The sequence below is a fragment of the Mixophyes fleayi genome, chromosome 2, assembly GCF_038048845.1.
Source record: "Mixophyes fleayi isolate aMixFle1 chromosome 2, aMixFle1.hap1, whole genome shotgun sequence".
NCBI classification, from domain to species: Eukaryota; Metazoa; Chordata; class Amphibia; order Anura; family Limnodynastidae; genus Mixophyes; species Mixophyes fleayi.
In genome coordinates, this window is record NC_134403.1 from 361,206,221 (window position 1) to 361,226,520 (window position 20,300).

A 20,300-nucleotide genomic window follows, 5' to 3' on the forward strand; every position below is an offset into this window, starting at 1 on the left:
CTTGCCTGACCTTCCCCCTGTCTGATTCGTCTGTGGTATCCAGTAACTCCTGCTTCTCAGCTAAACCTGGAGATCCCAGGATCCTGTACCTGCAGTTCTTCAATTATGCCTGATATTCATTGTCTCCTGCTTCCTCAGCTAAACCAGGTAATCCTGGTATCATGTTCCTGTTATTTCTAATGACTTGTGCTATCTGTTTTCCCATTGATTGCATCTAGTTTATGCCTGTGTGTAAAATAAAGAATCTCTGTTTCATTTACACTAGTCTCCGTGGTCTACATACTGGGAACCTGCCTTTTGTAAGAGTAATTTGCATCCATTTGCAACCTCCATCATCCCTTATGACTATTTAATCATGCCATTTGTTCTCTGTTAGGGAACCAGGGACTAACTTGTAAGGAAGTAATCCTCAAATTAGTTCACAAATGGAGACCTACTAACACATGTATCTATAGAAGAGAACATGGGATCTAGTGCAGTGGGCAAAGTAGAACTTTAGAAGTGGCAGTATGGAAAAATGAATGGGAATGTAAGTGAATGGAATTTGATAGATTTACAATTTCACAGGATGAGAACTGATAGGTTTAGTTCAGGAACTGTGGAATAAACTTAAAAATGCATTATTAACTGCAACAGACATTTGTGCCCGATATGTTAGGAAAAGCAGAAGGAAGAGAAAGCCAATATGGTTCACCAAGGCAGTTTATAAAGAGATGTTACATAAGCTCTCAAAATTAAAATGATATTTAGGGTCATAAACCAACGTGCAGGTGCTCCGCTACCATGCACTAACCAAATATGGACTCGTAGACTGGTATTAAAGAAGAGATGGTAACAGCTTTATTCACATAAACTTTTTTCATAGGAAAAGCGACGCACAAAGCTAAGATATTCACCAAAAGCCAACATCTGGGGCGTGTTCTACCTACAATGTATGCACCATAACAATGCCCCTAGAATAAGAGCTTGGCGTATACAATAACCTCACTCCTCCCTGGCACGCAGCCCAATAGTGACCCAAACTTTCAAGCTGGAGTTACCATGCAGCCGTCTTCCCTGGTGGACTACGCGCATCTCTGCTGGTTTCTCACATTGCTAAAGATTGTCTGCTGGTTTCCCCTGCCACACATTGTTAAATAAGTCTAAATCGCCATCCAACAGGTGTACCCCATTACTCCTATGTAGGGTTGAGCATTTTACGCCAATAACCTTATGGAGTATGTCACTGCTGTCGCTGGAGGCAATGAGCTTGCTAATGGCTCAGTTCACTACTTTTCTCACCCTGTCAATGTTCATGGCCCCTACTCTCGTCTTACCAAGATAAGTTTGAGATGATATTTGCCCATATTCAGGTCATAGTGCGCCAGCGAGCCTTCCTCCATTCCGTTGATCTACCCTTGCTTCGTCCTGCTGCTAACTGCAGATAGACCCATAAGGACAGGGGAAAAGGAGAATAAAGGTGGGAGGGAATGGGGGACTGTTTGGCCCCCATCACTTGATATCCTTGACTGAGTATTACCCCAGATGCTGACATTGCTGCACCTAATCTGAAAGAATTTGTCTTGTCACAGCCCAAAGCTTTGGAGCAATATAACCCATGACCCGATTGTCACGAATCAATGTAGAGATACAGCTGAGGAGCCATGAATAAGGTGAAAAACATACAAGTTTATTGCTGAAGAGACTGAACAGATGATGTAATAATGGTCTTGTAGAAATTACCAGGTATACACAGTTGCAGGTAAACGGGAGGTGTGGAAAGATTCCAGGCAGCAAGTACAGGGAGATGCACAGGAAAGTACCAGGTTCACAGATGAAAACAGTTCAGCAGAATGTATGTTGAGATCCTAATGCAGCATAATCACAAGAGCAAGCAGGAGGAAGAAACCACAGGGTTTAACAACAGGATATGACAACGATAACCAGCAATGTGTGCTGGGAGTGACAGGTATATAAAGGGAAATGAGAACACACCCAGGTGCATGGAATAATTAGTGAACAAGTTAACCCCTAAAGCAAACAAGAAAGGCACAATAGTAGCACCTCTGGTAATCAGAGGTACTGCTGCAATACAATAATAAGGACAAAGGCTGGAGCTGCCAGGCAAAGCAGCATGTAATGCATAAGCTTGCAGGCAGATCCTGACACTGATGTTTTTGTGTGTGTAGTAACTATGCTCTGTTGTCCCATTCATATGTGACAACATTCCGGTGTGCATGGGTGTAGAGTCTACTGGGGCAACAAATACGCTTTGCAGCGTCATTGTGTGGGGAGTGTAGTCTTGCTTGTGTCTGCCCATCTAAGCTGTTACACTCCCTTGCTGCCTCTAGACTCTCCACCCCTACTACGCTGTGTACTAGCGTGTGAAGCGGTTGGCAAGTCAAAAGGGAAAAAGTAGAGTTGCGCAGAAGTACCCAATAGGTTTTTAAAGCGTGTGAAGCGGTTGGCAAGTCACTCATCCTCTGCTGATCCATCCCGAAGCTGTTAGGTACGCACTCTCCACACCGTGGGATGATCGCTTGTTGGACATGGCTGAATGCTGGACATGGTGCAGGTAAATAAAGGTAAGTATACTGGCTTTGAGAAAAAGGTCTTGGGCAATGGTTCATGGTCACTGGGGTCTGCTTGAGCAGGTCGAGATCACTGAGGTCTGCAGTCTGAGGTAGCCATCGCCCTACACTACTTCTTGGTGTCCTCTCCTTTGTACAAAGTGAGTACAGCTTGCCCTCCAGTCTGTCCTTCCTTCCTGCCAATTGCCTTGTGGCCACCTGTTGTCCAGTCGCACACCTAGGTGGGGGTTCTAGTTGCCTTGAATCTCCCTCTGCCCTTGGTGTGTTGGATTGACTGACAGGCTACTCCCACCCCTGGGACCAGCAATGTCACAGCATGCAGCCGCGTTCCTTCCCTTCACTTCCTCTGTGCCCGCCCCTCTCTCTCACGCTGACAGCATGTCACATGTGGGGCTGTACCACATGACATTTGCACCACCCTACATGTTAAGGCAGTAAGAGTGTCAGCCTCTAAAATGCCCATTGCTGAACAAAGAAAGGCAAGTGCGGGTGAAGAGAGGGCACAGGGAAACAATGTGTAAGTCCGTAGAGATTTTGTAAAGTGTGTGGTTAACAAACCTGATAAACATTATTATGCTGGAATTATGCATGCAAAAAAACTTGAGTCCTCTCTTGTGCCACAAAGGAGAGCTGCTTCAACACAGATAGGGTTTAAATGATAAGATACATCTTACTCAAGCAGCCATTAGGGGGGCCCGGCTTGTTTCCCCCATTTGATACCCCAGTTCCTAACCCCAGCATTACTTAGTGTGCCATATACTCCAAGTTAAGTCAGATCTCTCCTCCTCTCAGCAGTTACCCAGGCTGGTGAGCATCTGGTACTGGCCTTCAGCAATGATGTACTTAATCATCATCATCAACATTTATTTATATAGCGCCAGCAAATTCATTAGCACTTTACAATTGGGAACAAACATTAATAAAACTATACTGGGTAATACATACAGACAGAGAGGTAAGAGAACCCTGCTCACAAGCTTCCAATCTATGGGACAATGGAAGTTTGAAACACAAGGGCATGTGCTACATCATATTGCACACTGACCCAGCTAGAATACAAAGGTAAAAGTATTGTGGGGGGTGTGTGTAGCAATGTTGGTCAGAGGGTTGTTGTCTTGTGTTAGCTGTGTAGAGGGTAGTAATAGGGTAACCTAGGGAGATTAAGAGGGTGGTTGAGGAATACTATAAGCTTGACTGAAGAGGTGGGTTTTCAGAGAACGCTTGAAGGTTTGAAGACTAGAGGAAAGTCTTATTGTGCGTAGGAGGGAATTCCACAAAGTGGGTGCAGCCCGAAAAAAGTCCTGCAACCGAGAATGGGAGGATGTGATGAGAGTGGATGAGAGACACAGATCTTGTGCAGAACAGAGGTGTCGAGTAGGGAGATATTTTGAGACAAGAGAGGAAATGTATGTCGGTGCAATTTTATGACGGCCTTGTATAATTTTATTTTGGATTTTTTAAAATAAGGCAACCAATGTAGAGACTGACAGAGTGGCTCAGCAGAGGAAAAACGGTTTGCAAGGAAATTCAATCTAGCTGCTACGTGCAAAATATATTGTAGGGCTTCAAGTCTGACTTTGGGAAGACCAGTAAGGAGGGAATTGCAATAGTCGATGCGGGGGAGGGTGAGTGAACCATGAATTAAGGTTTTTGCGGTGTCTTGTGTGAGATATGTGCGTATTCTGGAAATGTTCTTTAGATGTATGTAACATAATTTAGATATATAGAGTTGATGTGGGGAATAAATGATAGTTGTGAGTCAAGGATTACACCTAGGCAGCGAGCTTGCGGGGTGGGATTTATGGTCATGTTATCAACAGAAATAGAAATGTCAGGCAGAAAGCTTCTGTTTTTGGGTGGGAATATTATTAATTCAGTTTTTGAAAGATTGAGTTTCAGTTGGCGAGAAGACATCCAAGATGAAATAGCAGAAAGACAGCCAGTAACGCGAGACAACACAGATGGTGAAAGATCAGGAGAGGAAAGATAGATTTGTGTATCGTCCGCATAGAGATGATACTGAAATCCAAAGGAGTTTATTAGTTTTCCAAGAGAAGTGGTGTAGATAGAGATTAGCAGAGGACCTAGGACTGTGCCTTGTGGTACTCCAACTGATAAAGGAAGTGGAGCAGAGGTGGATCCAGAGAAATGAACACTGAAAGAGCGATTAGATAGGTAGGATGAGAACCAGGATGGGACAGTGCCTTCAAGACCTAGTGATTGTAGTGTTTGTATGAGGAGAGAGTGGGCAACAGTGTCAAATGCAGCCGAGAGATCCAGGAGAATTAGAAGAGAGTAATGTTTTTTTCTTTTTGCTGTGATCAGATCATTGACAACCTTGGTCAGTGCAGTCTCTGTGGAGTGTTGAGAGCGAAAGCCTGACTGAAGAGGATCCAATAGGTTGTTTGCTCTAAGAAAGTGTGTGAGGCGAGTGTAAGCTATTCTCTCGAGAAGCTTGGAGGGGTATGGGAGCTGAGAGATGGGTCAGTAATTTGCGAGAGAGTTTGGGTCAGAATTTTGTTTTTTTAAAACGGGAGTAATCACTGCATGCTTGAATAGTGATGGAAAAATACCAGTAGAAAGAGATAGATTACAGATTTTAGTTAGAGGGGAAATGAGCACAGGAGACAGGGACCTACTAATTTGTGAGGGAATGGGATCAAGAGGACAGGAGGTAGAGTAGGAAGATGAGAAGAGAGTAGAAACTTCCTCTTCATTTGTGGGATCAAATGAAGAGAGAGTGTTAGAGGGTGCTACAAAGGAATTGAGCCGATTGCTTGTCAAGGGAGATTGAAATAGGAAGCAAGATCCTGGGCACTGATGGTAGTTGGAGGATTTGGGGTGGAAGGATTGAGAAGAAATTTAAATGTGTTAAAAAGGCGTTTGGGGTTAGAAGCCTGAGCATAGATGAGAGATTGGAATTATGTTTGTTTTGCAGTGTTCAGAGCATTTCTATAGGAGTGGTAGATACCAGTATATGTGATGAAATTATTAGAGGTACAAGATTTATGACAGTGACGTTCTGATTTACAAGAATGTTTTTTGTAGAGTTTGTGTTACTTTAGTGTGCCACAATTGGCAACGAAGTCTACACTGAGTATGTAGTGTCACTGGAGCCACTTGTTCAAGGGCAGTTGCTAGGGTTTGGTGAAAATGGGGTACTGCCCGATCAGGGGAGGAGAATGTAGAAATTGGGGTGAGAAGGTGTTGAAGAGAGGTGGAAAACTGTTGAAGATCAATATAGTAGATATTCCTGCAGTTGTGAGGAGACTTGGAAGAGTTTGACACTAGGGAGGGTAAAGAACTGGGGGTGAGTGAGTAGCTAATAAGGTGATGATCCGAGAGGGGGAAAGGAGGAGGATAAGAAGTGAGGGAGCCATGCAGAGAAGTATTCAAGAAATTGTTGGTGTGGTCCAGGGGGGCGATAGATGACAGCAACACGCATAGAGAACGGGTTAAAAATCCTAACAGCATGTACTTCAAAAGATGTGAACGTGAGTGATAGGACATTTGGTAGAACTGTGAATGTGCACTGTAGGCAAAGAAGTAGTCCAACCCCCCCCCCCCCTCCTTGTCTGCCTCCTGGTCTGGGGGTGTGGGTGAAATGGAGACCACCATGTGAAAGGGCTGCAGGTGACGCATTGTCTGATTGCGTGAGCCATGTTTCTGTTATTGCTAGAAGGTTGAGGTTGTTTGAGAGGAAGAGATTGTGTACGGAGGTAAGTTTGTCACAAACAGAGCGTGCATTCCAAAGGGCACATTTAAAGGACATTGAAAGAGAGTGGAGACAGGTGATGTGTTTGAGATTTGCTGGATTTCTGTAGGGTTCAGATATATGCGTGTGGGAGAATTGAGGGGGGACCTGGATTAGATGATATATCACCAGCTAATAGAAGCAGGGAGGAAGAAAGGTAGGAAAGATGATTGTAAGATATGTGTCTTTTTAGTTTCTGGAAACAGGGTGAGGCTGTTAACTAGAGGTGAGTGAAGTAATGAAGGGGCAATGTGGACAGAGGTTTGTGTTGCAGGATAGGTGACTGATGATATAGTCCTAAAGATAATGCCATGAAAAGAGAGAAAGAAAAATATTTTGGCAAGCATTGGGATTTATGAGTAAAATAGCAAAAAATTAGGGAATTAAAGGAATAACCTAATTGCAATGTCCTGTGTAATCAGAGAAGAAGTGCAGAGCTAGGCTGCAGCAAATGTAGTTTATTCATGGATGTCTGGATAGGATAGAGTAATGATGTGGGGAGCCATGTGGGGGAGTGGGTGGAAGTGTTGAATGGAGAGTAATAAAGAGCAGGTGATGGAGTAGCTGAGTTCTTGCAGAGTCATGAGAGAGAAGAGTGGTTCAAAGTCAGTATCATTTCTTCCTACTTGTGATGGCAGACAAAGCCTTTTTTTAGTAGAATTGAAAGTACAATGATGAGATAGGGGACTGAAATAGCTGTGGCATAGGGAGAGAATGGCTAAGCAGGTAGTCCAGCAGGCTGATTAAACAAAGGGGATTTTGCAGGGGAAATAAACTGACAGATAAAACAAACGTTCATGAGCTGAGTAGAAAATAAGAGCAGACCAAAACAGTCCAAAACAGTCCTCATGTTGCATGAAGCTTGTAGCCAGGTAGAGATGGAAACATCAGGGGTAAAATATACGTCTGAGGTTAGAAATTACCTTACCCTTTGGTTCAGCATGGCATTGCAATGTGGGTAGGGGCTTGGGTTATAATCTTAATAGGAAAAGCAGGGCTAATTATTTAATCATAGGTGGAAGATATTTATTTATTGGTAAGAAGAATGGTGGGTGCCATTTAATTTAGTAGTGGGATACCTATCAATTTATGGTGGGGAGATGGGACAATTAATTTAACCTGAAGTTTTTTGGCTATTAAATTTATGTTGGGCTTTGTTTGTGGAGAGGCTATTTATTAAATGTGTTTTTTGTTTGTGGTAAGGGGATATGTATATATATTAAATGTGAATACCTTAAATGTTGGAGCAGGCTTGGTGGAAAGGAGCTAGTTTCAGGTACGGTAGCCTAATCATTAAACATTGGTGCTATTTAGCGTTGGAGGGAGTCATGCGTAGAGTGTTCACTCATTGTTAGACTTTTCATACTTCATGTACCTATCCTTTTTCCAAATAGGGCCCCAGCATTCCAGGACCCTGGCAAGCAGTAACTGAGCCCAAGCAAAAAAAGGTAGTAAATACAGCAAAAAGGTAGGAGATACCAGCACAGTCTGCCAACTGTCCTGATTGTGGTGGGGCAGTCCCGATTTTGATAGCCGCTCTCCTTGTATGGCAACATTGTGTTGAAAGCCCCCTCCCCTCTAGAAATCCTGCACTTGCCCAGATTGGCCATGCCCGTTATCTCTCTGCAGCATCATTTAGCATCTCCACCCCCATAAATCAGAGTTTCCAGATGTATAGATCAAAGAGTATTAAAGGAACTAATAGCTGTAACTTAAAAAAAAAGAATTGTTGACCATTTAGAAGAACAAGATCCAAGTTGGCACGGGATTTCCGCTGGGAGATCATTATATCAGGGTGGATCAGTGGATATAGGTTATATAGATTTGGCATTTGATATGGTAAGCAACAATAAATTAATGCAGAAATGGTCTATCCTTAGATTTGGCTGTATGAATTCAATTTTGGCAAAAAGACAGCAGATGAAGACTTACTAACAGTACCTAGAATCTCTTATACTTAATATGGGGCCCAAGCTTTTAGCTTTGCAGCTCCTGCTCTCCGGAACTTGTTGTATTGCACCGTCTGAGAGGCCTCCTCATTAGAGATCTCCAGAAACAGACTCAAGACTTACCTGTTTACTCAATCATGGCATTAATGTACCTCTACTTTCATAATACCCAATGCTTAGCTCTCGTTTCTGTATTCTGTTAATTCATAATATTTTTATTTTGTATCGTGAGTTTATTTCTGCAATTATACCGTACTTTGAATCCTATTGTGAGAAAAGCACTATCTACATAAAAATATTATTATTATTATTATTATTATTTTGGTAAATTATGTAAGCTCGGAGAAAGGGGTGATAACCAGTGGAGTATCTCAATGATCAGTTCTGGGGCCTGTTTTGATTAATGTATTTATTTAAAATATGAGTTGTGGTCTGCAAGGGAAGATATGTGTTCTGGCAGATAATACAGAGAGTTGTAACAGGGTCGAAGCCCCAGAAAGGGTTAATAATGTAAGTGGTGATTTAGAGAATATAGAGCAATGGTTTATAGTGTTCTATTTTACATTTAATAAATGAAAATGTAAAATAATGCGTGTGATTTACAAACATCCAAATGCGAAATACAGAATCAATGGAGTTATAATTTCAGGTGATATAAAGGTAATTCAGGTGCAGAAAATACAAAACTAGAGCATAGATTTAGGCAGCTATCACCAAAGAGATTGTCAATATCTCAAAAAACAAAACTAATAAACATAAATTGATAGCGCTGTAAAAATCTATTTAATTAATATAAAACAATTTCATTAATAAAAATCAATCAATATAGAGGGCAGAAATAGAAGCTACAAATAAGAATGCAATCAACAATTTATTAAAAATAGCACTAAAAAAAATTCTGTTGGCGCCAATGTTCCCAAATAGCCGATATTTTTCATGTCTTCTGGGCATGTCCGATGATTCAGCCGCTGTGGGGTGAGGGAATTTGCTTTGATCTCAGCTGTTCTAAAGACTCCTGTTGCTCCAGACCCAGCCCTAGCTATTCTCCATGTCTACCCGACTTCCATCCCGAAGCACGATCGCTACCTCTTGGGCCATATATTAATAGCTGCTAGAGCAGCAATAGCACAAAACTGGAAGTCTCCAGCCCCCCCCCCCCTACCACTACCTGAATCATCTCTAAGCTACAGTACAGCTTTGAGATGGAAACAATAGATACACCCTATTCCTCATCTGCATCAGCTCCTATCATAAAATGGTTCAGGTGGCATGAATATATCACAGATGGCCCCGGAGCTCCCCAAGATACTCCCAATTTCCCAACAGCTCACTCCCCAGTGGCCCTTATAGAATCTCCCCAGCCCATTGATCAGCTCTTATCCCCTGGTACCCCTCCCATGGTGGGGACATCTCCGGATGACCAAAATGAAGGCTGATATGCCTTGCTGTATTTCTTTGGGGCTGTCTGTTTGTTTTGTTTTTTGTTTTTTACTGGATTGTTTTGTTTTCTCCCTTTATTTCTAAATGTGCATTGTTGTTATTGTGTGCCTTATTTTAATTTCAATTTTAATTGAGTGATTCCTTTCCCCCTGCGAGGGGATTCCTTATGTGTTTCCCTTTGTTTGTAATTTCTTTCCCCCTTTCTTTTTTTCTGTACCCCATATATCTTTGAAAAAGTTGAATAAAAAATATTGATGCAAAAAAAAAATAGCACTAAAACATTCACATAAACAAATTAATAGCAAATAACATATTAAAAGGAGTTCTATAAAACCCTAACAATTGATCCATTTCATAAATATAAAATATAGAATATATACTGCAAAATATCCAGTTGTTCTTTCCCAAATCTGTTAGACGCAAATCTCACTCTTTACCCATACAACAATCATCAGCATTCCTTTAAATCAATTGTTCCCGGAGTTATTGATGATATGTTTTCCAAAGTTCAAAGAGATAATAGTAGCAACCATCTTTTCCCCATGAATCGAAAATAGTAAATAACAGGACCTTTCGTTCCAAATGTCCCACTACCCAAAGTCTGGAAAATCAGTCTTTTTCTCAAACCGACATAAATTTTCCTCACTGCTCCAAACAAATGGGCTGACAACTTCTGTTTACCCAGATCCTGGGAACGAAATCTTGATTGAAGGCGACACACAGTTTTTGCAGGCACAGAAATCAAATCAGGTGGCCACCCACACGTATAGAAACTCCTTACTCCAAATCGGGAAACGCTTTAATAAAGGCAGTTAACCATACTTTCTGTCAATCAGTTATCGCCAAAGGAACTAAGGAATCGCTGCACTTGCTATCGTGATCCATAAAGCAAAATAGACAATAGTCTTCTTGCATAATGCACTGCCCACTGACGCGTTTCGTTCCACAAAGGAACTTTATCAAAGCATGCTTCTATTGTTTCTATTTTTTTCTTGTCTTTGTTTCTCAAAAAGACAGTTGTTGTCAGCTCTTGTACTTAACACTGCATATGTGTGTAGCTGGCAAAATGAATTCATTAAGTATTGGTTCATATTTTGTTCAAAACAGTTAAATCTGCATCCCAGCAAAAATGAGCAGACACAATGAAACTGGAAGTTCGTTTCCTCCATCTAATTTTGTTTCTAGTCATGAGATTTGTTCTCTGTAATGCTCTGGTCAATTAAATGTCCCGACAATGTTTAGGACAACCCCTAGTCATTTATCTTATATGATATGTTGAAATTCTTCTCTTACTTGTTGAAACATCATAATCATATCCGTTATGTGTTGACCAAGCTCAAAGAAAACTTTTTGTATACTAGGCTTGAGAAATTAATTTTGAAACTACTGAAATTCCATTTTTTTGGAATTATATTTACCAGATTAGGGCTACACCTGAATTCAGGAAGGTTTTAAGCTACATCAGACTTTTTATGTTTCGCCAAATACTGTAGATGATTCATTAAGAATTTCTCTTCATAAGTTGAATTTATTGCTGCTTTAACTAAAAACAGCGCTAATCTAGACAATTGGCCTTCAGAGGCAGATCGGCCTTCTAAAAACTAGCTTTATCATCAACTCCAGTATTGTGTCAACCTGATTAACTGCTACCATTTAGTGTGGATGTTGATACCTCTGAAGTTGGTGTTGGTGCAATTATTTCTCAATATTCACTATTCAATTCAATATTTAATTTAATAGTGGGGTCATGGTAGTGTCTATTAATATAAGATGGGTTGACTGGTCTGTTAAGTTAATGCTGGGGTGGCTTGGGACTATTAATTGAACGTGGGGCTGTTTATTAAATGTGAATATTAATTGTTAAAACAGCGGTCAGACTGATGCCCCCCTGCCCCCTGGTCCAGCCCGCTCCTGGTCGGTATAGAGGTAGTACTGGAGACCAATGGAACTGATTAGTTCACCAAGGGAGAATGTGTAGAGAGAGAAGAGCAGAGGTCAGGAGACGGATACTTGAGGCAACGCAAAAGAAAGCAGGAGAGGGTGGGAGGAGCGGCCGAAGGTTGAGATGGACAAGGATTGGTTGGAGAGATAGGAGGTGAACCAGGAGAGGACAGTGTTGCAAAGTTCGACGGAGTGAAGGGAATGCAGCAGAAGAGGATGGTCCATGGTATCAAAGGCTGCAGGGATATCCAGAAAGATAAGCACTGAGAAGTGACCCTTGGGCATGGCAATAAGATGTTGGTGACTCTAAGTCAGGTTGTTTTCTGTGCAGTGGAGGGGGCAGAAGTCAGAGGAGGGACTTGAGGTGGCAAAGAAGCACCAGGGGTTGACAGACGGAGAGAAAATTAGGGACTTAAATAAGGATTGTTGACCTGGGTAGAACACAAGATGAAGACACATGGGAGACAATTAGAGAGAAGGTCTCTAAGACTTACATCTCATCCCTTGTTAAGGAAAAGTCCTACAACATTTATTACCGCTGGTATCTGGTTCCTATCCGGCTAAAGAAAATCTACAGGTCCGCTTGCGACTTATGTTGGAGGGACTGTGGGGAACAGAGGTCCTTCATCAACTTCTGGTGGTCTTGCCCGGAAATAGCCTCCTTCTGGGATGATGTGGCAGCTTTGATTAGCGCCGTTACTACCGTCCAAGTTACAAAGTGCCCATCGTCCTTCCTTCTTGGCTACCCTATAGAGGTCCTAGACAAACACTCAAAAATTGTCTGTTCAGATCCTCAACGTTTACAGATGCTTGGTCACGAAACACTGGAAAAGTCCAAACCCTCCCTCCAGACAACAACTTCTCAATAAAATCTGGCATTTAGCATCCATGGAGAAAATTTCAGCGTACCTTTATAAGAAAATCCATAAATTCTCCCAAATTTGGGGTGATTGGTTCATCTACAATGGTCCCTTTAGTCCCAATCCACCACCTGATCAAACCCAGATATTTCAGCCCTACTGTGAACAGCTCTGTCTAGGGTGTTAGCCGCATAATGCTCTGACCTCTAGCCAAAGGCGAGCCCAGACCTGGTCTTAACCGCCCCCTCCACCCCCCCCCCCCCCCCACCAACCTCTCCTGTTTCCCACAATCTCACTACTGCATACAACACCACACTCTCCTACATCCCTTTAAGGTTCTTCATTGTTAGATTGTTGCAAAATTCTTCTACCTGTTTATGTTTTGTAACTGCCCCAAGTAGACTTGTTCTTTTTACTCTGATATCCAATTTACAATGTAACTTGGTGTTGTCCTCTTGGGCTACAGATTTTACTTGTCTACTGTGTGACAAAATATACAAATAAACGACTTCGAAAAAAAAACAAGGATTGTTTAGCGAGGGAGAGGAGGGAGCTGTAGGAAGGTGATATATTTGAAGTGGAGGAAGTCAGCGAGAGAGCAGAACTTCCTCTTAAGGAAGTGTAAGAACATTGTTGTAGGTACTGGGTGTGTAGAGTGCCACAGTTGGTGCTTGGAATGACGAAGGCTAACTAAAGTAGCAGGGAGGACAGTGTGGATGTAAAGTAAGACAGTCTGATTGGGGCGGGCCAGGGTAGTTATTGGAAAGAGGAGTGTTTCAAGCAAAAGATTGCAGGTTGATGGTGTCAAGACTACATGTGATGAGTGATGATTTGGGTGATGACAGTGCAGGAGGCAGGGAGAGGGTGAAAGAAAGACGGTGATGGTCGGAGAGTTGGAAAGGAGAGTTGGAGAAGTCCAAGATGAGCAAAGATAGCAGAAGACAAGGTCAAGGGAGTGGTCGAGGCAGGCTGTTGTTGGGGGAGAATTACCATTGTGAAAGGCCAAAGATGAAGATAGGGAGAGAAGTTTGGTGGTAGCAGTGTCATTGGGGTTGTCAGTGGGAATATTGAAATAGCCCAGGATGAGAAAGGGAAGGTCAGAGGAAGTGAAGTGAAGGAGCCAGGCCACAAAGTTATCAAGGAACTTAACTAGATCTTTAGGTACAGAGGAACATAGTGTGGGAGTTACCATATCACTAACTCTCTCCCTGCAGAAACTCTCTTACTGCTCAGCAGTCTCCGTCTGAGGAATCAGAGTGTGCCAGTCAAACACAACCATGCCCCTTCTCCTAGCCGTGATCCTACAGCGTTCATGCAGCCAGGAGCTTGCTGTGAGGGATCCTACTGCTGCCCACTCTTGTTCTCCGCACTAAGAAACAGAGAGCAACAGCCTAATATCATCGGGACACCTGACCAGCCACTGAACCACCAGATAATTGCTTATTTCTAAGATATATGTACATTTTATATACTGGCACACTGTACCAGTACTTTCAGTTTAATATGTTTCCCGCAGCAAATGCAGTTAGGGGTTGAGGGGAACCCAGACATAATACCGATCATAAAATTCTTGAGCATATAATACAACCTAAGCGACTTAACCCTTACCATTCAAATTTCTCATTCTTTTCATGGCTAAATTTCATCCCTATTTTCTGACCAGGAACCATAAACATGATGGTCAATCCAGAAGTTTTCTTTTGAACATATTGAATTCTTAGAGATTCTTCCCATTATACTAAATCACTAAAACAGCAGTCTTAACTCAAGATGCATCTATAAAGATTCAGCAAAATCAAGATTAGTGCCCAACAAAAACCTCAAATAAATGGTTTTGTCAGAGGTTCATGATTTTTAATTAGCATTTCAGTCATGTTTTTCTAAAACATTTTTTTCTGTTTATCCAGGTGTGTTTTATGACCCTATTTAAAAAAAAAAAAAAAAACTATGGTGACTCTTGTAAGGTCTACACACGAAACTAAAATCCCAGCTCATACTCTCTTGGGGTATTACAGCTCCTAAGCATTCCCACTAAACAATGGCCTCATTTAGCTATGGATTTCATTGTGGTTTTACCCCCTTCCAAGTGATAAATGTTAATATGGGTGATTGTGGACCACTTTATTAAAATAAGTCATTTTGTACCTATCTCATTACTCTTCACAAAGGATTAGGTGCGCCTTCTGTATTCTTCCCCAATGACCAGTGTCTGTGTCAATGGCTTTGTCTCCCAAAGCTTTGCCCTTGGTAGGGGCACAAGGCAGGGATGTCCTCTTTCATCTACCTTATTTGCACTAGCTATTGAACCATTGGCATGTATGATACAAGTACATCCAGATATATATGAACTGCACGCTGGAGATAGAGCTCTCTTGTCTGTAGTAACTATTTTTGGGTCATTCTCGGGACTTAGAGTTAACTGGGACAAATCTAATATATCTCCAATTCAGGGACCCTCTCCGACTACTCCTGTTCCACATCTCCCCCTGTAGTGGACCGATATATGTAAGTACTTGGGTATCTGGATCTCGAACCATATGTCCCGATATTTTGAATATAATATTTAGCCTTAAACTGACTATATGAAAGGTAGGATGCAGACCTGGAAGAAGTTGCTGCTCACTGTCATATGGAGTATCGATCTTATTAAAATGATTAGACAGCAGAGATTTTTATATGTCCTGCAGCAATCAACTGTTTATGTCCCTAAAGCTGTTTTTCAGAAGATATATCATTATATAGTGTTCTTGGTATGGGCGGACAAGAGAGATTGTATTAAGCTCACCACTCTATGAAGATCTAGAAGAATGGGTGGACTTGCCCTCCCAAATTTCCAGTTATACTATTATGCCTCACAGTTGGCACATATTAGACAATGGGTGACGTCTGGATCTCACACTGACCTACTGTCAGGATCTGCCTGCAGCCTTCTGCATTGCATGCTGCTTGCATTGGCAGCACCTGCCTCCTGAACTTTGGACCTGTGCTTTTAAGTATTATCTGCAGTGCCTCTGTTTACCAGAGGTGCTGCTATTGTGCCTTTACTTTCATCACTAGGGGTTAACTTGTTGCAGCAATTATCTCTTGCACCTGGGTGTTTCTCCACTTATACCTGCCGCTCCCAGTATACCTTGCTGGTCATTGTTGTTTCTTTCTTTCTGCAGTCTTCAATGTGCAGTTTCAGCTTTTTGGGTTTGTACTATTTACCTGTATTTTCTGAGCAATAAACACCTTTATACTTCATTACATCCCGGGCTCCAATGCTGTGAATTACTTTGAAGTGTGACACATAATTACTTAATTGCTGAAGAAGACTTCACTTATGTATGGATCAATTTCCTTATGACGAATATACACCCTAGACAATGTTCCCCTTTGCTGTCTCAGGCAATGAAATTATGGCATCTTTCATTCAGGCTCATTGATGGTTCCAGATATGTTCCGGAAACCCCTCTTTAGTTCATTACTAACTTTGGTGAACTTATACGTATGGATGGTGTGGCTGTCTGGTGCAAGTTTGGGATATACTATCTGGGTCAACTATATGAAGGAGGGTATCTTCAATTCATTGGCGAACTTAAATTGGCTCATGGTATCTAGAACCTACTTTTACAGATATCTATGACTTCAACATGCTCTTTCTTTTCAATTTAGAGATTCTGCCTCACAACTATCAAAGAAACAAAGGTGAAGCGCTCTCATTAAATGTAAATATGCAGCACCTCATAAAATATTATAATTAGATGAAAAAGAGAGGGCACAGTGTTTGGCATACAGATATGCATATGCCTCTTTATCCACTAAAGTTTTTTTATAAGTAGAGGTGTATAGAGAAATTGTATAATCCACCTATAAAATAGGTGTGAGTCACTTTGAGTAATCAGTATTGGATATATTGGGTATATATAGTTCTACGAACTCTGATTGAAACTAATTGTTTGAAAATTGCCGATGATTAAAATAAAAGGAATAAAGTGAAGAATAGATAAAAAGTAAATAAAAAAATAATGAAAATTAAACAAAAAAGGGAAAAATAAAATCAGACACATGTAGGCACTTTAAAATGTTATAGCTATTTTTGGAGATCAGTAGGCATATCTGGAGCCAGTGGGACAGAAATCACCGATGCATAGACCTAGATGATAAGCTTACCCTAGTTATCCTCAGTGCAGGTCTTCTTGCAAACAAAGCAAAGAAAGAAGTTTGACACCACACAGCCACCATAACCATGCAATCCACTTACGTATTTCCGCGTTCCATACGCAACGTTACGGAAAGTCTGGACGCTCCGGCTGCTGAACACCAAATTAAGAACATAAGACCTGCACCAGGGATAACTAGGGTACGCTTATCATCTTGGTCTAAGCATCGGTGATTTCATTTCTGTCCAAAGTTTCATTGTACAGTTATGGACAGTGTAAAGAAACTTAATTTGGAAATTCCATCTATTAGTCCAAAAATGTGTATATTTGGTTTAGGTCTCACCGAAAACATACATAAACTAATTGGACAGCTATTGTCCACTCTCTTTATGCTGGCTAAAGTTATTATTGTCAGAAAATATTTGACACCAGAATGTTCATTCCTTGGAGACTGGATTGATCTGGCTTATGATATAGTTGGTTACGAATGATACATGCATATATATATATATCTTGTATTTTATTGCTTTCATATAATCTCTTGTCCATGAAAAAAACCTTAACATTGTAAAACTAATGAGAATTTAAAATTGTATTCATTCTTTATTAACTATAAGATATTAACGCTGATAAATTTGTATTTTACTTTTATGTACATTACTAAACTTAGTAACATCCATATAACACGCCTACGTGGGTAATAATTGTGTGACTGTTGTTACTGTTTCTTAAACATAAAATAAAATTTGGTTTAGAAACAAAAAAAAAGGATTTAACATACAATACATAATCAAATATCATGAAATACCTGATATTTTTCAGACAGAGGAATTCCATGTATATCAATATTTTATCAAATGTTTTTCTCCATTTAATCCTCAAAGCAGTAGTCAGAGAGAACAAACCAATCAATCTTTGGAGCAGAATATTTAAGGTGTTATGTGTCAAGTCATTAACTAGACTGGTCTGATTTACCCTGGGGAGAATTTGCTCAAAACAACTCTCTACAATCCTCTTCGTGGACCTCTCCTCTTCTCATTGCTTATGAATTTCATCCCAAGTTGTTTTCATTCACTCCACTGCCCAGTTTAAATGTTCCCAAATAAAACACGTTTGGGAGGAAGTACGCGGTTCACTTTAAAATTGGACTTCAAGCTAAAATATTTTGCGAATAAGCATTGTCTCAGAGCTTATAGATTATAGATATTAGAAGAGATAAAATCTGTTTATCAACCTGGAATATCCATCTTTGCCTCCCTTCAACTAAATTAAGTCCTAACTATATTGGACCCTATGAAATATTACCCCATATCATTTCAGCTCTATCATCATCACTCACAATTCCTAATGTATTTATGTGTCTCTATTTAAACCATCACAGTTCTCTAGATAGTGAGCTTCTTGTTATCATTGTCCTCCAATCATAATTGAAGGTGAACCTGAATATGAAATTGATGAAATCCTGGATTCAAGATGGTTTCAGAAACATCTTTATTACTTGGTACAATGGAAAGGTCCCTAAGGAGAGATCTTGGGTTCAAGACAATGTAAATGTGAAAAAAGTGCAAATAAAAGGTACCAGGAACCTGTGTGGTGTTAGGGTTTTACTTTCTTAGGCTGGACACACACTATACAAAATTGCTCCTTACGCGATATCCTTAACGATTTTACCAACGATTAAATAAAAAAGAAAAAAAAAAGTCCAGATGAGCATGCCAATTCATGTGCACACACTATACACATTTTACATTATTTACCTTCAGATCCCTGATCTTCATCTCTCCTAACCATCGACTGAAAAGATGGTGACTCTGCACACTCCATAGAGAACTATGGACACTGCCGGACCTGAGTACATACACACTGCAGGATTGGAAGGACATCGTTCCATCGTTGAACGAGATTTTTAGTCTGGTTTAAAAATCAAATGAAACCGTAATCGTTCATTGTTGCAGTGTACACACTAATGCGGTATCGGGCCAAATGGTCATTTGGCCCGATAATTGGCTGAAAACACAATAGTGTGTACCCAGCCTTACGTCCACTGTGCCATGTTGCTGTCATTGAATAAGCCTTAATGGGCAATCATTTATGTGCCTTGAGTGTACATTTGATTTTGCTTTTGCCTGTTGATTTTTTATTGTGACTGCTGATTTGGGTCCTGACCTTAGTTTGTTTTTACCTATCCTTTCTTTTCTTTATCTATTGATACAGAGTAATAAACATTAATAACCCTGTGCATAAGTGCTGAGGGCGACAAAGCAACAGTCAGAATATTTAGATTTAAGAAAAAAGGGGCTGCTATAGGTGAACAAAACTAGTAGCCAAGCATATAGTGTCCAAAACATCCCTCAAGACTTTTTGGGTGGTATTCAATTGTTCCTCCGGGCGCCGCCGGAACGAGCGCGTTATAACTATTACCGTTTATACGGTAAACTTGTGCGTAAAAAACGTTAATACGGTAGTTTACTCGCTGAATTTGAGCTGCGAGATGAAATTCAGCGAGTAATTACCGTATGAACGGTAATAGTTTTAACGCGCTCATTCCGGCGGCGCCCGGAGGAACAATTGAATACCCCCCCTAGTGCTCTATGTTTTGCTGGTCTGGGCACCCTTTACATAAAATGCACAAACATATCATCCACCACTACTTTAAAGTCTTTGAGGCCATGCAGCATATAAAGAGTCATACTGGGTCTGGTAGTGGTTGCTAACACTGCTACATCCACCGCTAAACCCCTGATATTATAAACTAGTTCAGCTAACATGTCAAGATGAGGATTAAAGTGTAGTGAGATCAGTCTACACAGTGGGCTTTAGAACACTGGTGCAGCAGTAAAGTTTCTCTAGAAATTCTTTTAATGTTTTGACAACTGTGACTGTATTCCTAGTCCAACCCCATCCTCAACACACAACAGAATTAATTGATGGTTGTCGTCACAGATCTAAACTATAAATACAGTGGAACATGGATTTAGAGTCACAATATTGAATGGCATTCCATGGAATATTGAAGATTATATCTCTGGAACTTTACATTTTCTGCAGAAAGGCCTGTTCCGTGGAAATTAGCTGTGAATTTACACATACTGATTGAGGCACGGCATATAATAATTAGCGTACAATATGCTATTAGTCAATATTGTACACTAATTATAGTGACTCTTGAGACCCCATGTCATACGGTGTCTCACACTTTGATATTGATTTGTACATATAATTATCATTGCACCAGTGGACTAGACATTTGTTTCTTAGAGAGACAGGGGGTTAGTCTTTTTACATTCCCAATTGGAGTATGAGGATGAATAGATCACTGTGGCTCAGTGGTTAACACTTCTGCCTCACAGCACTGGGGTCAAGAGTTCAATTCCCGACCATGGCCTTATCGAGTTTGTATGTTCTCCCCGTGTTTGCGTGGGTTTCCTCCGGGTGCTCCGGTTTCCTCCCACAATCCAAAAACATACTAGTAGCTTTGGCTGCTATCAAAATTGACCCTAGTCTGTGTGTATGTTAGTGAATTTAGACTGTAAGCTCCAATGGGGCAGGGATTGATGTGAATGAGTTCTCTGTACAGCGCTGCGGAACTAGAGGCGCTATATTAATAAATGATAATGATGATGATGATGATGAATAGATCACTC